A 25,774-nucleotide genomic window follows, 5' to 3' on the forward strand; every position below is an offset into this window, starting at 1 on the left:
GGGAGGCAGTGCTCACTACATCAGGGCTTCACTCTGTCCAAGCTATTCCACCATGGGAGGCAGTGCACACTACATCAGGGCTTCACTGCGCACTTACAGCCCGTCCTTTCTCTTGCAGGCTAAAGTAGCGTTTAATCGCCAGGCCCGTGCCAGGGGTGGCCGCGCCAAGCTGCAGAAGCTCACTCGGCTGGAGGAGCGCGTGTGTGTGCTCATGGGAGCACGTGTGATTGTCCCCACAGCGTGCGGTGTATCCGACCCTCCACTGCCCGGCAATGGTAAGGACCTCGCCTTTTGGCCCTCTCGCGTCGCACTGGCCCATCCGAGCTACCTCCTTTGCCACTGTCCCACCAATGCGCTGAATCCCACCAGTCCTAACTCCCTCGCTGACGCCGTCTCCTCACTCTGAAGCTACTCTTGTGCATTCCTGCTTTCAGCTGGTGACGACCAGGACCCTGAGGCTGCCAGTGACAGCACCTCCAACCAGGAGGAGGAGGAGGAGCAAGCCGGACCTTCGGGGGAACAGTCACGTCCCGCAGGAGAGGAGGAAATGCTCGACACCTCCTCACTGGACGAGTGCCTGGAGGAACTGTCGCAGGGCAATGCAGCTTCTGGGACCAGTGGCGTCCAGCCACCCAGCAGCCGTGCGCGTGGCCCGCGGCCTTCCCCCCAAAGGGGGGAAGGATCAGAGGGGAGTGCTGCTGCTCGGCACACTCGCCGTCACCAACGCGGCAAGGGTCCCCTAGTTCGGCCCCCTCCTCCCCAGCGGGAGAGTCGCGACTCCAGTCCGGACACCTTCACTTCGGAGGAGGTGCGGAAGCTCGATCAGAGGGCCGACGACTCGGACCGGCGCCACACGGAGCTCATGAGCGTGGTGGGGCGCATGCCTGAGGCCATCGAGTCGCTGGCGACCAGTGTGCGCGAGTTCGGGGCAGCAACTGCCGCGACTGGCCGCATGCTAACTGATGCCGTCAAGACCCTGGCGGATGTGATGCGCGCGCACACCAGGACCACAGGGCCACTCACTGCTGCCACACGCGCTGCCTCAGGCAGGCATCGCCAGGGCAGGCGCTGCGCTGGACCATCCCAGCAAGCCGGCCGTCGGCTGATTGCTGCGGATCCTGCAGTGCGGGCCCGGCCGAGTGCCACCGCGCCACAGCACCAGCCAGCGCATCCCAGACGCCAGCTGGCCCACATTGCGCCATCCGTCGCCGCCATTCCCCCTCTGGGCCGTCAAGGGCAAGCGGCTGCAGCTGATGGTGGCCAGGCTCAGGTGCGCCACTCAGGAGACGGCCCCTCGAGGCCCAAACGCCGTGTAGGCCGCCCCCCAGCGGCATCTGGCGGAAGGGCATCTGAGCCTCAGGCGCCTTCCCCCAGCCTCGCAGCAGCCACTGGGCAGAGCTTGCGAAGGAGCAGCAGGCAGGGCAGGGGAGGCAAAATGCTGGCCAAGGTCTCGCCCTCGCGGGCCACTCAGTAGAGGGTGTGGCCAGCTTTCCTTTAATATGGCGGTGGCCATCTTTATTTTGCCCATGGTTGTGCTTTTGGAGGGCTTTTTTTTTGCGTTAGGCCGACGTTGAGGCCCGGTTTCAATAAAGGTGGAGTGGCTCCTCCCCAGTTTGTGGGAGTGAGTCGTTTGTTGGGCTTTTTGTGGGGCCCGTTTATTGTTTTTGGGGATTCATGTGGGAAGGGCTTTTCATTTTTGTTTAATAAAAAATTATCTTTATTCATGCAGTCTCCATGGTTGTTCTTCTTAGTGTTTGTTGGCTTCGCCGGCTGAGGGCTTGCGGAGCGGCTGCATTCATCTTCCCTCATGGCCCCTGGCCATTCCCTGACAGGGGGCTTAGAAGTACCGTGTAATAAGGTGGCGTCGTGCGGCCCTTGGCCCTGGTCGCTCCCTCCTGGGAACGTACTCCTGCTCCTCCTCCTCCTCCTCCTCCTCCTCCTCATGCTCCTCCTGCTCCTCCTCCTGAGGTGCTGGTCCAACGTCAGGTGGCAGTGCCTGAGTCCTGCGGATAGCCAGGTTGTGTAGCATGCAGCAAACCACCACAAATTGGGAGACCCGGTCCGGCGAATACTGGAGAGCTCCTCCGGAGCGATCAAGGCAGCGGAACCGCTGCTTGAGGACCCCAATAGTTAGCTCGATGATGTTGCGGGTGGTTTGATGGCTCTCGTTGTAGGCCTCTTCAGCAGCGGTCCTGGGCGCGCGGAGCGGGGTCATGAGCCAGGTGCACAAAGGATAGCCTTTGTCCCCGAGTAGCCATCCTCTTGGGGGAGGCTGTGCCTGGAACATGTCATGCACAGTACTCTGCCGCAGGATAAAGGCATCGTGGCTGCTGCCTGGGAAGCTGGCATTGACTGCCATGATGCGCTGCTTGTGGTCACAGACCAGCTGCACATTCAGAGAATGGTAGCCCTTCCTGTTGCGATACTGCTCGCCATGCTCCAGAGGGGCCCGCAAAGCCACATGCGTACAGTCAATGGCGCCCTGCACCAAGGGGAATTCCCCGAGTCTGGAAAATCCCAATGCGCGCTGATGCTGGCTCTCCAGGGCCATGGGGAAGGAGATGAATTGGCTTCTCCTTCTGAACAGTGCTTCGGTCACCTGGCGGATGCAGCGATGCGCGCCGTACTGGGAGATGTTTGCTATGTCCCCAGCAGCGTATTGGAAGGAGCCGGTGGCATAGAAGTTCAATGCCACTGTCACCTTCACTTCCACCGACAGAGACGTCCTGCACCTGAGCTTTGGCCGCAGATCTCGGCGAAGCAGGTGGCAGATCTCTGCAATCACCCCCTTTCGGAATCGGAGCCTTTTAGCACATCGCGCGGCACTCATGTTTAGGTAGGAGCGCTGCTGGCGGTATAGCCTGACTGGGTAAGGCCTACGTGGCCGACGCCTGTAGCCCCCTCTGCCTCTAGCCAGGGCTGCCCCTCTCACAATGCGTCTGCGAGCCCTACGGACATGGAGCTGCAGCTCCGCGTTGGCACCCCATGCAACCCCCATCAAATCCTGGCAAACACTCTAATTTCCAAATGGCCACTTGCAGCGCTGTTGCCTGAGTCCAAAAATACCTGGCTCTTGCTGCTTGAAACCAGTTAGCTATCCTCCTTGTTGTGTCTCCAGAAATGCGTTGCACAAGACTGTTTTCTGAAAAAAGGATGGCCTTTATACTGGAGAGGACGTTCCCTTTAATTAGCGCCCCCCGGGGCCCGCGCTGGTTGTGTTGCGTTCCTTTTTCCAAACGCTCCGGCCGCCCGCCGCACAATGGGGCGGTCCGACTGAAGTTTGCAATCGGGGCGGCCAAAGGGCGTTGCACGAGGATGTGACGTCATTTTCTGCGCGCGCATCCGGGCGGGCGCTAAACTTTGCGCCGGCGCTAACGGGCAACTTAATTTGGGGCGGGGCGCAAACTGCGCTGCGCCCGGGCGCTACACGCATAGCGCCCGGAAATCACTTCTCTTAAGGCGCTAACTGCTGGCGCAAGCAACTGAAAATCTAGCCCTATGTCTTTGGTAAGGTAAATCTCACTAAGCAGTGGATTTCCGATCTCTTACTGGATGGGTGTCCGGTAGACGCAGCCATCAGGTGGACAGAGAGCAAAGAGCATAAGAGGTCAGTGGAAAAGGCAGTGTGGCTGATGTGCTACAAGAACCAGGTCCAGATTTTGGACAGAGTCGTTGCAGCACAGGCAGCCAAAATCACAACCCAGGCAGCAGAGATAGAGGAAAAGGCCATGGGTGGGGAAAAACTCATCACAGCGCTTCACGCGCTGAGTCAGGAACACCAAGTTGTAGCCAGCCAACATCAGGCCAGAATAGAGTACCTGGAATGCCAGGTTACTGAGGCAAAGGTCAATGAAGCGAGAATACGGGAGAAAAATGCCCGCCTCGCACAACAGCTAAGAGCGCAGGAGGAGAGAGTAGTGGAGGTCAAGGCAGCTTACAAGCTGTCCCTTGAACATGGGTTCGAGAGCACAGACCATGGCCCCTGCCAAAAGACCATAGAGGACCTGAGAACGGCCCTGGTTAAGGCAAAAGTCATGGTATGCCTCGTAAGCCCAAAAGCAAGTCAAATTGACTTTTTGCAGGAATCCAAACATCCGATTCCTTGCGGAGTAGTTGCAGCACCAGCCACTGAACCCTCAGCCCCGCCTAGCTATAGTGAGGCTTGGCCCAAAAAGGGGGTGGTGGAAGAAAGGATAGCCGAGATGGTACAGGAGGAGGAACAGCCCCTTGTAGCACAGCTGGAGCCGGCACCAATGTGTCCGACTTGGCACCAGAGGTTCGGTCCCAACGCTGACGATGGCACGGATGGACCCCACCTGAACCAGCTCGTGGAGCCCTACGGTGCCCAACAACTAAGATCCATGGTGAGCCACCTCCCAAGACTCACAGTAAAGGGAGATCCATCAGTTCATTTCAGGGAGATAGAGGAGACAGCCGCCATCAATGATTGTGACGATCTTGAACAGGCAAAGATGCTGCTCTTCTCCCTGGATAGCACAATCCTTCAGTGCCTCTCAGACGAGAGTAAGAGGGGGCGAAAAGGGTATACGGATCTCAGGGATGAGGTCTTGGAAGTTATGGGAGTAGACGATGGTAATCCATTCCAATGGGTGGAAGGGACTGTGCAGCTAACTGGAGAGCCCCCATGGGTTTTCGCAGAAAGGCTGTGGCCAGTGTATCGACGCAGTTGTCCGGGCATGCCGGAACGGGTTGCAATGAGCGCCGAACAGCGGGTTCATTGGCTCCGTTGCTTGGTTGCCAACAGCTTGCCACAGATACAGGCCCTAGCCAAATCTTGGTTTGACCCCCAAGGTCCCGGTGTCACGGAGGAAACGGTGCTCCACTAGCTCACTGTGGCATACAAGAATTGTAGAGGTCAGGAGACACCTCCCTCTAAGGGAAAAGTGCATGAGGCAAAACCCGCAGCCCCAAGCAAGAAGGAGTGGCGTCAGGAGGGGAACCGCCCTGCCCAAGCCAAGCTCAATTGCTACGGGTGTGGGAAGGATGGACATTGGCGCAAGGACTGTAAAAATCCGTGGAAGGATAATAAAGGGAAATCTCCCACAGCCCAAACCCAAGCCCAGACCGCCACCCCAGCACCAGCCCAAACACAAGCCGCAGCTCCTGTCCCAGTAAAGGGAGCCGGTGCGGCCATGGATCCCGCTGCGATAGAATCAATTTTAGAGACAATGCGGTCTCTTATGATCGCGCAGGGGAAGATAGCCGTCACCACTGGTCTTGTCGTTCCCGAAACCCCGACTCCTGTGCCCAAATGACTAGAGCCAGCGCAGCCCGTCTACCTGTGTGTGCTGTGATATGATGTATGGAGGTGACCCCTCATGGAGATGGAGGTGGAGGAGGTAACAGGGACCTATTTGTTGGATACGGCGGCATCGTGCACCGTGATCCACGCAGATAACCCTGCCACCTCACCTCTGTCCACCGGGGTTCCATATATTCTGTTGGGCTTCACGGGCGAAGAACAGGCTAGCGCACATTCCATTCCCCTCTCCATTCATTTAGGACCACTCCGCGCCACGTGGAAGTGTACACTAATGAAGTGGGAGGTGGGGGGTGGAACGGGAGTCCTTGGGTCTGATTTCTTGATAGCCCACGGGATCCTCATGGACCTGAGAAATCACTGTCTCTGGGGAACGGGTACGAGTGTGAAAGGGATAGAGGATGCCAAGGTCCACCCAACGAATGCACGGGTCGGCCGGCGGGAAGTAAAATTCTTGGGTCTGACCCTCCGCGCTGGCGAGAGAGACACAGACCAGGATAGACAGGAATCGGTGCAAGATCCACCGGTCCCCGCCAGTCACGTAGCGAAGGTACCCCGCGCAATAAATGGTTTCACATCAAGCGGTGCAAACTGTTTAAACCGGGTGCAAAAGAGGCAACAACTGAGGCCAGGTCTGCAGGTGAAAATCCTCAGCCTGAGGCGTGCAATAAGTCACAGACCACACAGGCTGGAACCGCAGCCTGCCTGGAGGGAGAAGCTGTCCCGCCCACCTGGGAGGTTTCCCCACTGGCCTGGGACTCGGATGAGGGGGAGCCCGAACAGCAAGGCCCCGCCCTCGACATGATTCTGGAGGAGGTGGAGTCAGAGGACGGAGATCCCGCCCTCGACTCAAGCTTAGGGGAAGTAGAAATTGGGGGCGGAGATCCTCCACCTGTAGGGACAGGTGAGGAGGAGTCATCTGCCACAGACCCAAATCCCAAAGGGGCGGAGTCTGAGGGAAGGGAGCCGAAGCCGGCAGCTGTGGAGGTGCCACGGGCTGTGAGGGCTAAAGTCCCAACCGAAGGTCTGCACGCTAAGGGAGCCATGCCCAAAGTGCCTCTTCGCAGGTCGGCTCGAATGCCGGTAAAACCTTGGCCCGATTCCCCCAATTTCAGTAAACGCCGACTTGGGAAATCCCTGGCAAAACGCAGTCCCCAAGTGACAGCAAAAGGCTAGGGGGAACCCAAGCCACAGGTCAGTGCAGCCCCGCCACAAGGAGCGGCGAGCTGCAGTAAAATCAAGGATTAGGTAAGCCGCCCGGAGACGGGCGGCACTGTACATAAGTTAGTTAAATTTAATTAAGTTTAAGGTGTGTAAATATTAAAGTGATTAGTGATATAAGTAGTTTTGGAATCTGCCCAGTATGTGTGTTGTTTTGGATCGAGGTCGAAAGACCCGATCATGCCTTCACCTAAGCCAGAATCTCTTGGGAGCCTGGCTATATCGTTTAATTTTGTTACAGGAACCAGAGAGATGAGAGGAATTCTCGTCGCGTTCGCGGTGATCGGGTGTAGCTGGGCCTATCGGGGCCGCACCAAGGACTCCACGATCTACGGGTGCTTGGGGAACACAGCCCCCATCGCGACCGATGGGTCGGGCACGCGGGGCGTTGAGTAGACAGCCACCTATTTCCACCAAGGGAGGTGGCCAGGGTGGCTGGGGTCGAACTCTATGGAATACTCTAGCCAGTCCGGGTTTGCATACCGAGAGACTTCTTTGATGTGCCCCCGAGTGAGGGTCATCGCACCCAGAGCCAGCGTCACCGTCGGGAAGAAGATTTGCTTGGTTTGTAACGGACATGTTCCTTTGGACCGATGGTGGTAGTTGCGCAAGTTGAGCAAAACCATGAAGAACTCCGCGGTCGAGTGGGAGAGACTGGGTAACAATACCCATCGGACTATTACGGGGACTCGGGCGGGGGTTGAGTGTCTGTTGGGACAAATGGTGGGAACCAGATGAGGGGATCTACATCTGTATGTGCGGTTCAGAACGCGCCTGCCCCTCAGGCGTCTCCATCTATTTCCAAAGGCAGTGGCAGGATGCTGGGAAAGGAATGAGGTGGGACGTCAGCACACGGGCGTGCGGAGTCCCATACTCCCAGATCCCAGTAAACGCCACTGAGCTCATCACCCGCCCCCGCAAGCCCCTGCCCACGATTCCGGTAGCCAAAGCCCGCAAGGAAGGGTGCCCCACCACTACCAAGGGACCCGGGAACGGATTGGTATTAGTACCAACAGGTCAGATGCTGTACCAAGGGGTGCACTACGCAGTGGCCTTGGTGATTTTAAACCTCACCGAGGTACGATTGCCAGAGTGGTGTCCCAAGGAAATGGAGCAATTGTACCAGGTCCTGTTAACCAACATGTTCAGGCAGTTTTATGAATTCGACTTTGCTGATGTAGACAGAGCCGGATTGTACACCACACCACATGAGGTCTTGGACAGGATAGGGAGACAAAGAAGGGGTGCAGTAAATGATATTTTCACAGCTTTCAACACAGGAACTTCCGTCATCAACACTCTGGATGACGTGGAGCTGCAGACCCAGATTAATGGTTTGAAAACACAGTTACGAAAGATACTGACTGACGAGAACAAGGTAGTGGGTTCTGAGTTGCATGAGGACCAGGCCATGACACTACACTTAAAAGAAATTATTGCTGAGCTGGAGAAACATGCCAAAACGGTAAATGCTCTCATCAGGGAGGATCGGAATGCGTCAGATCAGGCTGCGCAGAACGAAGCTTGCGTGCTGTACGGGGCGTGGTTACTGGGCGAGGGCCGCAGTAATCTGGAGGATTTAAAACAAGGTTTAGTCCCCTCCTGGATCAGCAACAAGCACCTCGCAGCTCTCCACACTTTTGAGAATGCATTAAGTCCGTGCCGGCTCAGACTAGCTTCAGAAGCCTACCCAGTCCCAGTGGACTGTGGACGGTCTAATCATACCATTATGGGTATAGTGGTAAGAATGCCGGTGATGGGAAAGAGAGCTAGACCCACCCCGGTATACAGGGTGGAGAACATTGGAGTCATTTGGGGGGGTGCACACATTCGCTATACAGCGGTCCCACCATACGTCATTCGATGGGAGCATGCAATGACGGGTACCGACCTCTCGGGGTGCCGGAACCGGGGAGCACACATCATCCTGTGTCCCCAGCACTTGAATGCCTATTCGAAACCACAGTGCGGGTTCAGAACTGCTGGCGCAAAGCCTATAAATTGCACCATGGAGGCAATGGCACAAGGCCATGTGCCCCCGCAGGTGGCATATATAGGAGGTGGGACAGAATGTGTCACCACTGCAGCGCCCCACTACCAACATGGACAGCACGGTTGGTGTCCGGTGAGTGACAGCAGTTTCTGCTTCAAGCCCAAGGCAGAAGTTCAAGTGGCCCAAAAGCGAATTGTCCCCATTCCTGAACCTTCCACTGTTCACATCACTGTTAAAGAGAATTTCACTGATCTGTAACGATTCGTTGCACATTTTGGGAATATATCATTCCCCCTCTCTCTGAATACCTCACCAAGATATTAAAAGTCGTTGTCGTTTCACAGACACATTTTTACACACTGGAGCAGAAGACTTTAGAGATAGGGGCAAGCATACTGGATATAGTAACCCCACCATGGTGGGACCTGTTCACTAATATAGAAGTCCCTTCTTGGATTAGGATAGCCTCTCACATCCTTGTAGTGTGTCAGGTTTTTATTGTGTTTTATGTACTGTTTGTACACTGTAAAAAGGTCAGACATTCGCAGAAGTATGAGAACAGAGGAGAATGCAGAGAACATTATGTGCGGGTGGAAGAAGAGACACCCGTTTAGATTTTTGCTGCTATGTATAAAGTTGAAGTTTCCCTCCCTCCTCTATGTTTGATGTTTGTTCATGAGTATTTTTGTGTGTACTTTATTTTTAATGTTGAAATTCATTAAGCGAGTTGTTGTTAATAAAAGATAATGTGTGTGAACCAGGTGATGTAGGGGTATTAGACCCCCCTCCATGCGTGGAAATGAGTGTGTCAGATTTTAAATCCAATGTATTGCCATTTTTGATGCTCAATGTACACTGTAGGTTTTCTGAAATGGGAAATACATGTGGCGTGGGGTCATAGATAGATAATTACAGGGGATGGTTTAATTATGGAAAGTCAGAACATTTTGCTCACCCAGAATTATGATACTTCAAGCAAGTTATAGTATCATCAGGGGAAGACTATAGAATTCGCAAAATTAATATTGTATTATAAGGGTCCTCTGGCAGAAGAAGCCGTGATTTTTAAAAGACTGTTTTAAAAAGAAGCCCAGAAAAGGGACACATAAAATGGCCGCCAGACCCCGTGAATGACTTTTGAACACTTTAAAATGGTTCCTGCAGCCCCCAGACAGCCTTTGTGGATTCAACCCACAGTAAGTTCTGGAAGCCGTTTCTGAGAGAACGAAACCAGACACATACACATACATATAGATTGGATGCAGATCCAGTCAAGATCGGCCTGTAAATAAAGGCCATCTAAATGTTTACCCAGACAAAGGGGAACAGTTTCATATTCATGAGGAAAGCATCAAGGACCCGTTTAAGACATCAAGAAGACATTAAAACATTACTAGGTCATTCCAGACCAGAGATGGCCATCACCGGCCATCCCGAAAGCAGTTTAAATATATTAACTACCACGCTGCGCTATAAGCCCGCCAATAGTTAAACAAAGACTAACCTTGATTTGGCGGGAGATAGAGGCTTCTTCTGAGAAGTATAATTGGAGACACCCGGGGTAGCGATCGAGGTAGTCATCGGGACCATGGAATAGCCATCGTAGCGATCAGAAAGCCATCAGAGCCATCACAGAGCGCCATTGTGGCGATTGAAGGAGAAGAAGACGGTTCGAGTCGACATCCTGCCCCGGGATATTCGTCAGGAGATCATCGACAAACCCCGGGCCGTTTGATGAGATAAAACTACCAAAGAAACCTATATGAAAGCCGACTAGAGGCTTCCAACCGTGGTCAAGCAGATAGTCTTTTCCCCCGCATCGACATCCAGGCCCGCTGAGATCCAGCCTGTCCGTGACCTTCACCTCGAGGAAGAGAAGGCATGTCGCAGCTCGCAGGCCCCACAGCACTGACCATGAGGAGACAGGATGCCTGAAAGGATCAAAACGCAGACCTGTTTCAAAACCTTGCAATTCCTAGTTGGATTGGTGAGCATGTTTCTGGCCCTTCATAATCGGATCTAGATAGGTTAAAGGGGGTGGTCATTTTTGGGTACAATTCACATGAGTTGTTGTCTCTCGATGTTCCGTGTGTTTCCCCGTTTCATGATGACTTTTGTAAAGTATAATATGCCTGTATCTATTTTAGCTAGTACTGTATTGTTATGATTTGTTTTTCCCTCCCATGTACCCTCTCATTTGCTTGCATTTGATTTGTTTTTCCTTATGCAATAAAATTCCATTTCAATTCATTAAACTTGGTCTATACGAGTCTACTCTGCATTGTAGTTCCTGCACCTAAATCCAGTGTCTAGAACCTAAGGGGCGAGTGGGTCTAACCACTCAAGGTTTTACTGTGCAAAAGAGAGAGAGAGGCCTCTGGCGAGAGAAACCTCTGCGTTCTCAGAGAGAAAACCCCTTACATACCCGACACTATAACTACAGGTAGCTGTTCCACTGTGTCCCTGTGTTGCACAGTTACCTTAGCTGTACCTAATGTCGCTACTCATTCACCTGTATATGTTTTAAGATGCAGGGAGCAAGACTTTAACTCTGGAACTTTTGCACAGTTCCACAATTTTGAGTACTCTGCCTTGTTCATTATGGTCACGCCTCACCCTGTATCCACTTCAAAGTTCACCTTAGAGTCATTTACTGTCAGCTGCAATGTGATAGGAGCCACTTTTGGAATGTTCTCTAACATGCTATACATTATAAACATTTCCTCTTCTTCCTCAGCTTCCCCACTGATGTGGTGTGCTCCATGTTTTTTCACTTCTCTGCCTTGGTTTTGCTGTCCTCCTCCTTTTGGTTTGGATTCCTCCACAGGTGATTTCACCCTGCAAGCTCGTTTTATGTGTCCTTGTTTCCCAAACTAGTAGCACTTTTCCTCCAGAAACCGGCATTCACTCGCCAGGTGATCGCCCTTGCATCTATAACATGCCTTCACATGCTCACGTTGTGGTTTCTGACGCATGTTCAACTTGTGCACAACAACCTGACCTGCAACTTGAGTAGCATTAGCCCTGCCTGAACCCTGTATTTCTTTTACATCTCGGTTCGCTGTGTCTATGGCTTGAGCAAGTTCCAATGCTTTTTCATAAGTAAGCCCAGTCTCGGATAATAATCTACGCTGCATTCGGTTGTCCATAATTCCGCAAACTAGCCTATCTCGCAGCATTTCCTTCAGGTTGTTCCCATAATTGCAATCTTGTGCTAATTTACGCAACACCGCTATATAGTCCATTATGCTCTCTTCCTCTTTTCTGTTCCTTGAATTAAACTTGAACCGCTGTACAATCTCACTAGGCTTAGGGTTGAAATATTCTTTTAGCAAGGCCACTAATTCAACAAATGATTTGTCTCCAGGCTTTTCAGGACTGAGCAGATTTTTCATCAAACTGTAGGTTTGGCTTCCCACTGAACTAAGCAGAATGGCCTTCCTTTTTCCGGCATCATTTATTTCATTTGCTTCGAAAAAATAACCCAACACTTCACAGTATTCTTCCCAGGTTTGTGCTTGATTATCAAAAGCGGAAACCATTCCTACCGTGGCAGCCATGCTCTCTTCCAACTTGTAGCTAACTGTAGCTCGTGATTTTGTTGTTTAAACATCCCGGCAGACTTTTTTTCTTTATGCAGGGTCCTTTAGTTGCCTCATTGCCAAATGTGATAAATCCAGAAAGTGGAACAAGGAACTCAAAGAGGCTAGATGTTAGAATTAACACGAGTACTTTATTAACAACTGGGAAACACATTTACAGACATCCTGCATCAGCATCCTGGCATTCCACCTTGTGCTGACCTATACAGGAAGCGAAATCCCTGACCTTAGCAGCAGCATTGGCTACAGCACCACCCGGTGGGCAACCCCAACCATAACAACCCAGATCACTATAACAAATGTGTCTTTTTTCTTTACCGAGTGCTTCTACGAGGTGCAACCCCTGTGGCTCACTTGCCTCCATTGACTGGTTAGAGACTTTTGGCAGATGTGCTCTGGGTTTTAGGGCCTGTGAGGGCCCCGCCAATGATGGGGTTTCATGAGGCATGCAAAACCCGACCAGCTACAGTTAAATACAAAATGGAGGTTAAAGCAGGGGCTTCCAGCTTCATTATAATATTTAAATCGATGACTCGCCTTGTGGCAGTGGATTGGCTACCCGTCCTCTGTCCCGCCTCTGTTAAAACCGTAAGTGGACGGGATGGAGGCCAGTCCAAGTCAGGATTCAGATTTTTAACACTTTAACTACCCCCACGCCCCCAACCCACCCATTTTTAGGTTAAAATTCCACCCATTGGGCTGGATTTTCATTCAGCAGTCGGGAAGGAGGCGGGACAACAACTTTCGGGTTTTAGTCCCGCCTCCATCGACGTCTGGCCAATCCACGCGATTTTTTTTGGATTGACCTTGTTGAGCCCGGCCAGCGGGCTCAGCAGGCCAATTAAGGGCCACCCGGCAAGAGGTGACGTCACAGACTGAAATTTCACCTGTCAAGACGTTTTGACAGATGAAATATCAGTGTTTCACAGCTGTTTGAAGCTGTCAAACACTGACAGTCTCTGTTGTTTGGTGAGTTCTTGTATCAAGACTCACCAAACCTATTTTCTTAGCAGAAAGCAGATGGCTGTTGCATCGGAGAATGCAGCAGCTGTTGAATCCGTGAATCTTTAGGTAGTGTGTCCTTCAAATAATCGACAGAGACTGCAGAGGAACAATCAACAGGTGTTTACTGGATGAGGGTTGCTCTGAAACTAAACAGTACAGATCCCTACTCAAGGTTATATACAGGTGTGGTCACTGCCGGTACTACAGTATACAGGAGCTGTAAAAAGTAGTTCTCCCCTTAAAGGCACATACACTAAAATTCCTCCCCTTTTAGATTAACAGTACCATAACATTCATTTAACAATTAACACTTTTAACATGCAACATTAATTGAAAATAGTCCATTTATAAATTCAGTCTTTGGGGCGGCTTCCTGATCCTTTCTGGATAGCGCCTTTCCTGAGTGTCTTGCTCTTGATGCGGAGGCAATTCTGGCCCCCTGTCGTCGGTTGGTTCATCAGCTTCCGATACTACTGTTTCTGGGGTAGATGCTACCTGTATGTCGGGTTCATTACCAGGTACGCGAGACATGGGGTTGACTCATTCCTGTGACGCTAGGATCTGGTCGACATGGTGTCTCACAATGTTCTCCCCAACATTCACTGTGTACATTAGTGGCCCCTGCCGTGTGCATATCGTTCCTGGTTGCCATTTCTCTGTTCGGTAGTCGCGGGCCAAGACTGGTTGCCCTACATTGAAGCTCCTTGTCGGCTTCTCATTGATGTGCTGGAATTGCTTATTCTCAACATTTCTTTGTACATTTGGTCTGAGCAAATCCAGACGAGATCTCAACCTTCGGTTAAAGAACATCATGGCCGGGGTCTGGTTGGTAACTGCATGTGTTGCATTTCTGCAGGCTAACAGGAAATTGTCCACCTTATGCTGCAGTGGAATGTCGTCATCGCACATGGCCCTTACGGCCTTTTTAAAGGTTTGTAGGAACCTCTCAGCCAATCCATTTGTGGCTGGATGATACGGGGCAGATGTGTAATGCCTTACCCCATTCCTTTTCATAAATTTCCGAAACTCTTCGGACACAAACTGTGGTCCGTTATCAGAGCAAATCTGCTCTGGCAAGCCGTTCTTGGCAAATATGGTCCGTAGGACTGCAATCGTTTTCTCCGTGGTGGTGGAGGACATTTTGATCACCTCAGGCCATTTCGAGTGTGCATCCATGGCTATTAAGAACATTGAGTCCATGAATGGACCAGCAAAATCAATATGCACCCGTTGCCATGGAGAGGAGGGCCACTCCCATGGGTGTAAAGGGGCATGTGGTGGTGCATTTTGGACCTTCTGGCATCCTGAGCATCTCTTTTCAGTTCCTCGATTTGCTGATCGATCCCCGGCCACCACACATAAGCACTAGCAAGGCTTTTCATTTTCACCCCTCTCAGATGGCCTTCGTGAAGCTCATTGAGCACTCTCTCCCTTAACTTGGGTGGAATTACCACTCGGGATCCACACATCAAGGTCCCCTGGCATACTGACAGCTGTTCTCTTCTGGATGAGAATGCTGGCAACAGTGAGTCGCCATGTGTTGGCCATCCCTTCACCGTCAAATCATATACCCGAGACAGTGTCGGGTCATTTCGGGCCTCCTTCTCTATATCCGCGTTTGTTACTGGCAAGCGTTCAATTATAGTCGAATAAAATATTTCGACAGGGTCCACTGCTGGTGCTTCCTCCTCAGTAGGCAGTGGCAGGCGTGATAGCCCATCAACGTTTCCATGCTGTTTCGTGCCCTTATACTCTATTTCATATTGGTTCGCCCCTAGAAAAAGGGACCATCTTTGTAGCTGTTGCGCAGTCATCACCGGAACACCCTTCTTTGGATTAAGATGGAGACAAGTGGTTGGTGGTCAGTCAGCAAGGTGAACTTCTGCCCGTGCAGATAGTGGATGAACTTTTTCACTCCCCACACTAGGCTGAGGGCCTGCCTGTCAATCTGGGCGTAGTTACGCTCGGCTGAGGTTAGTGACCGAGACGCAAAGGCTACTGGCCTCTCCGAGCCGTCCGGGAATTTGTGCGACTGCACCGCTCCAATACCATAGGGTGATGCATCACACGCCAACCGAATTGGTAGTGCTGGGTTGAAATGAGCCAACACCTCTTTTGATGTGATCAATTCTTTGCACTTCTGGAAAGCTCGTTTACATTCGTCATTCCACTTCCAAGGTACCCCCGTTTGCAGTAGGGTGTTCAGTGGGTGTAGTAACGTAGACAAATTCGGCAAGAACTTATGGTAGTAGTTCACCAGCCCGAGGAACGACCTCAGTTGTGACACATTTTCCGGTGCTGGAGCCTTGACAACTGCCTCAATCTTTTCAGGGGACTTATGTAACCCCTCTTCATCAATAACGTGGCCACAATACGAGATCTGCTTCTGGAAAAACTCGCATTCGTGGCAATTAGCTCGGAGTCCATATTCCATCAATCTAGTGAGCACCTGCTCCATGTTGACGAGGTGATCACTGTCATTTTCGCCCGTGAGCAGGATGTCGTCCAAATAACACTGGGTCCCTGGAATCCCTTGCAGGACTTGATCCATTGCCCTTTGCCAAATAGCCGGAGCTGATGCTACCCCGAACACCAGCCGGTTGTATTGGTAGAGACCTTTGTGAGTGTTGATCGTGAGGTACTGTTTCGAGGCTTCTTCTACTTCCATTTGCAGGTACACCTGGGCCAGATCAATCATAGTGAAGCATTTCCCTCCAGATAGCGAGGCAAAAATATCTTCAATCCTCGGAAGTGGATATTGTATCGTGTGAAGGACTGGGTTCACTGTCACCTTAAAGTCACAGAATCACAGAATCACAGAAACCCCACAGTGCAGATAGAGGCCATTTCAGCCCATCGAGCCTGCACCGACACATATCCCACCGTAACCCCTACACCAACACATATCCCACCCTATCCCTGTAACCCCACGTATTTAATCCCCCTAACACTAAGGGTCAATTTATCATAGCCAATCAACCTAACCCGCACATTTTGGACTGTGGGAGGAAACCGGAGCACCCGGAGAAAACCCACGCAAACACGGGGAGAATGTGCAAACTCCACACAGACAGTCGCCCTGAGGTCGGATTCGAACCCGGGTCCCCACAGATGTGAATCTTCTTTGGTTCCCCAGGCGTATTACTCAACGACCTCTTCATTACAGGAACGATGCGTGTAGCCCACTCACTCCAGTCCACTTTGGACAGTACTCCAGAACGTTCCAAATCTTCCAGCTCTGCTTCGACGGCTGGGCGGATCGCATAAGGCAGCGGTCTGGCCTTAAAAAACTTTGGGTTTGCATTTTCCCCTATTTTAATCATCGCTGTTATGCCTTTTAGTGTTCCGAGTCCCTCCTGGAACACTTCTTGTGCGTCAGTTAGCATTTTTGACAGTCGTCCAGGTGTGACGTCGTCATCCTTTTTGGCATCTACAGTCAGTGCTTGTATGGCATGCCAATCTAACTGTATCTTCCGGATCCATTCACGTCCTAGTAGTGGTGGTCCTCCATCTGGCAATACATATAAGTCCATTTTTGGTGTTTCCTTACCGTTGTATATCACGTTCACCCTTATTTTTCCTTTGGGGTAGACTTTTTGCCCCATGTACATCTTCAAGATAATCTCTGTATCTCTCAAGGGTATATGTGAGAGTAGCCGCTTGTAGTCCCTTTGGTTTATGACTGTGAGGGCTGATCCTGTGTCCAATTCCATTTTCACTTGGACTCCATCTATCTTGAGCGTGACCCAGATAGTTTGGTGATCCTTCATTTTGGTTACATTATGTAGTTTCAGACAACCCAGCTCCTTGCTTCCGGAGTATGTATCACTTTGCTTTTCGTCTGAACTACCCTCTGTCACCTTATGTACCTTTTTTGTACTTCTCCTGTGGAGGTTTCTTGCTGCTGGTTTTCTTTCCCGACCTGCAGACTCTTATTATGTGTTGTAGGAGTCTACGTACTCCTAGCAAAAAATACGAACTGCATGCTGAACACAAAATGGAGTCAGAGACTACACAAAGTACGATTGCCTTTCATCAGTCCACAGCTTCGACTGCTCCTCTCCCGCTCTGGGCTTAACTATGTTGCAGATCGAGTGTCTTAAAGGTGTGATCCTTCTTAAAGGCATGACGCCTGATTTATAGTCCACGGACCGGAAAGCGGATTGTGTCCTTTCTGTGATCGGTACGCCACACAGCTCCCCCCAGAATCTGCTAGTAGGGAGTGTACGAACTGGCATGGCGGCTTGATGGCACGGCCGGAACGGCTCTTGGCTGTTGGTGTCGGGAGCGGGGCGGTCAGACGCGTCGGGCTCTTAGGCGGTCTGCCCCGCGGTGGGGGTTAGCCCACTTGAATGGGTTCGTCGGGCTCTAGGTGCTCCAGCTTGAGCCGGTCGACCGACACCTTGTCAGTTCTGCCGCCCACTTCGAGGAGGAAGAACTTGTTCCCCGTCTGGAGTACCTTGTAGGGTCCGTCATATGGGGGCCGTAGAGGTCCTCGGTGGGCGTCATGGCGCATGAAAACAAATTTGGCCATGTGCAGGCTAGGTGGTACGCGGGTTGCTGGTTCGCCGTGCCGGCCGGTGGGTGCCGGAGCGAACTTTTGTGCTCGGTTGGCGAAAGCGCGGCGTTGCTGGTCAGCCGACCAGGGGGTCGTGGCGGTGGGCAGGAACTCTCCGGGTACGCGCAGCGGCTGGCCATACACGAGTTCCCCCGCCGAGGCTTGCAGGTCTTCCTTGACCGCGGAGCGTAGGCCGAGTAGCACCCATGGGAGGCGGTCGATCCAAGCCTCGCCCTCGAGGCTGGCGCGGAGGGACGCCTTCATGGACCTGTGGAATTGCTCACACAGTCCGTTGGCTTGGGGGTGGTAAGCCGTGGTGCGGTGAATGGCCACCCTGAGGTTTTGGGCGATGGCGGCCCACAGAGCAGAGGTGAACTGCGGGCCTCTATCCGACGTCATGTCAGAGGGGACGCCGAACCGAGCGACCCAGGTACCGATGAACGCCCTCACGATGTCGGCGGTGGTGGTGGACGTCAGTGGAATGGCCTCGGGCCAGCGGGTGGTACGGTCCACGATTGTCAGCAGGTGCGTGTGACCTTGTGATGGTGGCAGGGGGCCGACGAGGTCGATGTGGACGTGGTCGAACCTTTTTTCTGGCACGGTGAACTCCTCGAGTGGGGATTTGACGTGCTGGTGGATTTTGGCACGCTGGCAAGCTATGCAAGATCTGGACCAGACGCGCACATCTTTGCGCAGGCCGCGCCAGACAAATCGGTTGGCCACCAGTCTGATGGACGCACGGGTGCCGGGGTGTGAGAGGCCGTGGACGATGTCGAACACCCATTGTCGCCAGGACGCCGGGACTATGGGGCGGGGTTGCGCCAAGGAGGTGTCGCATTTGACTGTGATGGCGGACGGGCCGCAGGCGACGTCAGTCAGTCGCAGCACTGGGAGGGTTGTTGGCGCGGAGAGCAGATCGGGGTCGGTGCGTTGCTCCACTACCAGTTGAGCATAGTCCACTGCCAGGTGGGCGCCGTGGATGGCGGGGCGGTATAGGCAGTCGGCCACTACGTTGTCTCGACCGGAGACATGCCGGATGTCCGTGGTGAATTCAGACACCGCGGCGAGCTGGTGTTGTTGCCTGGCTGACCACGGGCCCGCAGATTTCGCCATCGCGAATGTCAGGGGTTTGTGGTCGACAAACGCGGTGAAGGGGCGGCCCTCCAGAAGAAATCTAAAATGGCGGACTGCCAGGTACAGTGCGAGGAGCTCGCGGTCAAAGGCGCTGTATTTGGCCTCCGGGGGGCGCAGTTGGCGGCTGAAAAAGGCCAGCGGTTGCCAGGCCCTGTCGACCCACTGTTCGTACATGGCGCCGACCGCGTGGTCGGAGGCGTCCGTGGTGAGGGCCACCCTGGCATTGGGCTGTGTGTGAGCGAGCATGGTGGCGTCGGCGAGCGCCTTTTTGGTCGAGTCGAAAGTGGTCAACATGTCCGCCGACCACTCGATCGCCATTCTGTCTTTCTTACCCCGGAGGGCTTCGTATAGGGGCCGCATGAGGGAGGCCGCTCCGGGAATGAAGCGGTTGTAAAAGTTGATCATCCCCAAGAACTCCTGGAGGCCTTTGATGGTGGTAGGCCGGGGGAACTGCTGGACGGCTTGCACCTTGGCGGGCAGGGGAATGGCTCCGTCCTGCGTGATGTGGTGGCCGAGGAATTCGATCCTGCTGAGGCCGTATTGGCACTTGGCTGGGCTGATGATGAGCCCGTGCTCACTGAGCCGCTGGAATAGGGTGCAGAGGTGCTCGATGTGTTCCTGCTTGGAGGAACTAGCTACCAGGATGTCATCCAGGTAGACAAAGAGGAACTTCAGGTCCCGGAGGACCGAGTCCATGAGCCGCTGGAAGGCCTGGGCCGTGTTTTTGAGGCCGAAGGGCATTTGGAGGAACTCAAATAGCCCAAAAGGGGTGTTTATGGCCGTCTTGGGAACGTCCGTGGGGTGGACTGGCACCTGATGGTAACCGCGCACCAGGTCGACTTTGGAGAAGACTGAGCGGCTGGCCAGTCTAGCTGAGAAGTCTTGAATGTGCAGTGTGGGGTACCGATCCGGCGTGGTGGCGTCGTTTAGGCGCCGGTAGTCCCCGCAGGGGCGCCATCCCCCATCGGGTTTGGTGACGATGTGGAGTGGGGAGGCCCAGGGGCTGTTGGAGTGGCGGATGATGCCGAGCTGTTCCATTGTGGTGAACTCGGCCCGTGTGATCTCCAGCTTGGCCGGGTCCAGCCTGCGGGCGTGGGCATACACCGGTGGGCCTGTGGTGGGGATGAAGTGTTCTACCCCGTGCTTAGCAACCTTCGCGGAGAAGGTCGGGTTGGTGAGGGCTGGGAACTCAGCCAGGTGTGCTGAGTAGTCGTCCGTTGAGCGGGCGCGGCACTGCCATGCCATTTTGGCGGGTTGGGGGGGGCCATGGCACCCGGGATAGGTGACACGGTGTTCATGTCCACGAGGCGGCGCCGAGGCCTGTCGACCAACAGGCCGTGGGTGCACAGGAAATCCGCACGAGGAGCGGGGAGAGCACCTTGGCGGTGATAAACTCCCAGTAGTAGCAGCGGCCTGCGAGGTCGATGGTGACGGTGCGGGTGCCGTACGTCCGGACGTCGGTGCCGTTGGCGGCAGCCAGCGCAGGGCCACGGCCGCCTCGCTGGATCTCGAGGGCGGACGCGGGGATGATGCTGCGCTGCGTGCCCGTGTCGCATAGGAAACGGCGTCCGGAGGCGCTGTCCGTAACGTACAGCAGCGCGCCTGCTCGCCCCACGGCCATCATGTAGGCCGATGTGGGGGCGGTTGGAAATGTGCAGGGATGGCTGCAGTGGCGTGCCCGTGCACCGAACCGGGTATGGAAGTAGCAGTAGCCCTGGGTCGGAGGGCTTGGGGGACGTGGGGGCCTGGGGGGCCTTGTGGCCGAGCTGTGTGGCCGCGCAATAGAGGGTGGAGCGCTCCACCGCTGCGGAGGCCAGGTTGGGGGTGACGGCATGGTTGGAGCTGGCGGACAGGAGCTTATCGGCTTCATCGGCCAGGGCCTCGAGGTCCGTGAGGTTGGACGCCACGATCGCCGGGCGGATGCTGGGAGGTAGTTGGCGGATAAAGAGCGTGTGGAAGAGGGAGCCGGGCGGTTTCTCATCGGTCAGAGCAAGCATGTGTGAGAGCAAGTCTGACGGCGTGGAGCCACCGAGGCCCGGGAGGTCGAGGAGGTGGCAGCTGCGCAAGAATTGGGAGGCTGTGAATTTTTTAATGAGCGCGGCCTTGAGATGTGCGTACTTGCCTTCCTCCGGAGGGTTTTGTAGTGTTGTCCAGACTTTCGTGATTGTGGAGCTGCCAGGGAGGCGAGGAGGTAATCGTACATCGTTGTGTCGGCGGTGATGCCGCGGAGTCGGAATTGCGATTCGGCTTGAAGGAACCAGGCGGTGGCCAGGTTCTCCCAGAACTCCGGCAGCTTCACAGAAACTGCGTTTGTGCCAGCCATGGTTACGCTTAGGAGTCGTCCTGAGCGTCGGGGTCACCAATGTAGGAGTCTACGTACTCCTAGCAAAAAATACTGAACTCGGAGAGGTTCAACAGAAAAGGTTTAATTGTTGAGGCTGCATGCTGAACACAAAATGGAGTCAGAGACTACACAAAGTACGACTGCCTTTCATCAGTCCACAGCTTCGACTGCTCCTCCCCCACTCTGGGCTTAACTATGTGGCAGATCGAGTTTCTTAAAAGTGTGATCCTTCTTAAAGGCATGACGCCTGATTTATAGTCCACGGACCGGAAAGCGGATTGTGTCCTTTCTGTGATCGGTACGCCACAGTGTCCTACTTTTCCACACTGTCTGCACACTTGGTCCTTGAACCAACAATCCTTATGGTCGTGTGTTGTTCTGCTGCAGCGATAACACTTCACTGCTCCATATGACATTTCATTTGTGCCATATTCTTGCGGTCTCTGTTGTATCTCTGCAGCGCCCCGTGCGGCTGCTTCGTGTGATACTGCCATGTTGAAAGCCTTGTCCAGCGTAAGATCCTTTTCTGATAGAAGCTGTTTCTGGGTTCCTTCACTTTGAAGCCCACACACAAACTTGTCCCTCAAAGTATCTGCTAGTCCCATTCCAAACTGGCAGTGTTTCGATAGCTTGTGCAGTTCCGTTAAATACTCAGCATTACTTTCGTCTTTATGCTGGTTCCTTTTGTGAAACTTAAATCTTTCTGCTATCAGCAGCGGTGTGGGGTTTAAGTGGTCCTGTAGGATTGCCACTATGCTTTCAAAATCCTTTTCCACTGGCTTCTCTGTGGTGACTAGGTTTCGCAGTAAGCCGTATGTTTTTGCACCCATGGAATTCAACAATACCAGTGATTTCCTGGCATCTGGCACTTCATTCGCTTTGCAGTACACCTCTATGCGTTCTACATATGTCGCCCAATCTTCGACTTCATTGTCGAACGCTGTGACCCTGCCACTCTTCTGCATCCCTGCGTGTGGTTAGACTGGCTAAAAATGGCATCTCCCGCGCTCTCCCTTCTTCTCCGCTGGCTCAAAATGGCGTCTCCCGCACTCTCCCTTCTTCTCCGCTGGCTCAAAATGGCATCTCCTGCGCTTCCCTTTCTTCTCCGCTGCGGCCCAAATGGCGTCTCCCGTGCTTTCTTTTCTTCCCCCACGTACGCTGCTCAGCCCTTGAACACCGGCCGCGCTCTGTGCATTTTCCTGCGCGCTTCACTCGTTGACGCCGCTCGGTCTTCAACCCCGACTGCGCCCTGCGCGCTTCACCCTCTCTCATTGACGCCGCTCGGTCTTCAACCCCGGCTGCACCCTGTGCGCTTTACCCTCTCTCTTACCCGTCGACGCTGCTCGGCCTTTTTCTGTGCCGTCGGTCGGCTCCCGCCGCCGCCGTCCGGGAAGGGTCTGCGCCGTACCTGCTGCCAGCCCGCTGCGCTGGATCGTCATGGCTGGAGAACCAAGCCCAGCTCTCCACAGCCTCCTCTGCCTGCTCAAGTCCTCTCAGGATGGTCGACGCCTGCACTGATGGAATCGGCCTTCTTCTGCAGAGTTGCAGGTAGGTTCGAATCACTTCGTCGCCAATGTTGAATCCGTGAATCTTTAGGTAGTGTGTCCTTCAAATAATCGACAGAGACTGCAGAGGAACAATCAACAGGTGTTTACTGGTTGAGGGTTGCTATAAAACTAAACAGTACAGATCCCTACTCAGGGCTATATACAGGTGTGGTCACTGCCGGTACTACAGTATACAGGAGCTGCAAAAAGTAGTTCTCCCCTTAAAGGCACATACACTACAGCAGCCATTCTGTCATCTCTGCCGTGGAGATGCCGGAACCCCTGGATCCCCAATGATTGAAGCCTGCAGGAAGAAACAAAGGTAAGGAAACTTTTTCTAACACTTTTCACTCACCTCAATTACTTACCTCTCCGCACTTGCACCCATCACTCACCTCCACAGCACACTTTTGGACCCCTCCGACCCCCGCAGACCTGCTCACCTTGGTGACCCTGGCGGGGTTTCCTGACATCAGGAAGCCTGCACCTCTGCTGGAAAAATGGGGATAATCCTCTCAGCTGCCTGTTAACTACCTGTTAACAGGCATTTAAGTGGCTGTAATCCCCTTCCCGCCTCCAGGAGATGGGACCTGGCGCGGGTCGGGTACCCGCCTCCTGGGAAGATGGCATGGAGGCGGGATGGGGGTGGGATGGGTACCTGCCCCCAGATTCTGCCATTTTTCCGGCAGTCCCGTCTCCAAACACGCCTCCCCAGGGCTGGCAAAATCACCCCCGATGATTCTGTGGATTAGAACAGAGTTATTTCAGTTCTGGGGCCTAGATTCAAATCCGATATTGAGTAAAGGATGAGGATTATCTGCCAAATAAGTTTGAATGGTTTTTATCGGGTTCTAATGGATGTAAACCCACAGCAAAGGTAGCCATAATTCAACATTTATTAACACTAAATTGGTAGTGTTGTTCAGAAAGTTCATAAGGTTAGTGATTTGTAAAATGGAGTTGTGAAACTGATGCATCAGGGTTATAATTCTAAATTTGGAGTCAAGGAATGCCTAAATTTGTTGCTAATATTCATAATTATGTTTGTGAAACGTTAACTTTTTTTAACTTATGAACTAGCAAATTGTCTAATTTGATTTTAGTTTGGACAAGGGTCTGCAAGTGTTGATAGTTTTATCACACTTTACGGTGAGATTTAAATGCAGCTCCCAATTGCTCTTAACTTAAACTGTTGATGGTAAGTGGAGTTTCTTTAACCACAGCACAGAAATCAATTTGTCTCCATGATTAGACCTTGACAATCTTCCAGTTCAATAAAGAAGGACCTGGACAAGTACCATTCAGAGCATAGTACACATCAACTGGCTGATTTATAAAAGTCCAGGGTGTTAGATCCTTAATAAGTTAGTCTGTGCACCTAAATTTGGTCCAAAGACCTTTTTTTTAACATTAAGCAAATACTAAATCGCAAATCCTTTATTTTCGCCACTTCAAAATCATGGAACTCCCTGCCTAACAGCATTGTGGAAGTACCTTCAACATACAGACTGCAGCGGTTCAAGAAGACAGCCCACTATCACTGCCTCAGAGAGGGTAACTAGGGGTGGGCAATGCTGTCGCTGTGACTCCATGTTTGGCCTTTCCAGCGAGTCCCACATCCTGTGAATGGAGTTTAAAAAACTTTCCCTTCTCGTCTTTTACTTTGGAGCTGGGTTTATTGTTTACAACAAATTTAGAATTTTTTTTACATGTTAGGTCTATACCAAATATATGATATGGTAGCCAAGTGATTTGGGAAATTCTGAGATAAAACTGGTAGTTCTAGCAATTTTCAGAAAGAAGCATGCCAGTAAAATCATTTTTAAAAAAGAGTTACTGTAAGTAATTTTTACCAGATTGCTTAGAAAGGCACATACATCAAATTTATTAAAGTTGTAATAAAAGAAAAAAAATGGAAAAAGTTTGAAAATTTAAGTAAATTCAGTTAATGCTGTGAAGCCACAACAGCTGCATCAGCATCTGAATAGAGCAAAAAACACATGTAGACCCTTCATCAGAACCATAGGCCATTAAAATTCAATTTTGGCATATAGCTTCTTGAAGACTATCTAAAATGTTCTGGGCAATTGTGTAACTAATTGTGGAAAATGTGAACTGCTGAATCACAGGGAGCATTTATGATTGAAGTGCTCCCTATGCTTCCTGCATGTGCACTCACAGTAACCACTAATGGCTACCCAGAAACAGCTAAGAAGAAATGAAAGATTAAAACTGTAAAATATGAGAAGCCTGAGAAAATAGACCTGAAGCTTACATAGAAAATTAGAAAGAGAGGGATCAGCAATTCTATTCACAAAGCTTTTATTGAAAGGCAGATGTATGCCACATTTCTAAACATAGCAATTTAAAGAACAATTAGAGAAAAGAGAGTTTTGACAGATGAGCAAAGGCTTTTTAAAAAAGGGTATAAGAAATCTGAGACAACAGACATGTTAAAAAGAAAACAATGAAGATGCTCTCCATTTATTTACAAAAGTAAATAGATTAAAATAGTTTTAAATAAACTAATTAAAGGGTAAGTTGAGTGAAAAGAAATGACATAGAAATATTTCATACATTTTTTAAGGCATTTGTTTAATCAGTCCCATTTTTGTAGTTATCCCCCTCTGTTAATCTCTGTGTATAATAGTGCAGATGGTCTCTATCTATTACAGCTATTCCTTCCTTGGGTTAAATTACTCAGCTCCACTCAATTATTTCCCAACAATTCTGTAGTTAAATCTGGACCCCACTGCATAAGGAACTATAGAGAAGTACTCATATCTTACTACTTCAGTGTAACTCTTTGAACACCGTAATCAGCCATAGCTCATTTACCATCGGTCCTTTTAAAAGGACTTTATCAGGATTTTTTTTTAAGCTAGAAATAACATCTGAAGAATTATTTGTTTGTTTGTTTGAATATTTGACAGCATGGGCAGAATAGGCTTTCATGCTACACACATGCAATTCACACTGTCTGCATTGCTATTGTAGAAGACCACCCATAATGCAAAGGAAAGGCAGGCAACAGGGGAAGCCCCTGACATTCAGCACTAACCACATTTGAGGAAGAGGCACTGTCACTC

Source organism: Somniosus microcephalus, chromosome 6 (assembly GCF_052327205.1).
Source record: "Somniosus microcephalus isolate GS21.2 chromosome 6, FLI_Smic_1.0, whole genome shotgun sequence".
Lineage (NCBI taxonomy): Eukaryota > Metazoa > Chordata > Chondrichthyes > Squaliformes > Somniosidae > Somniosus > Somniosus microcephalus.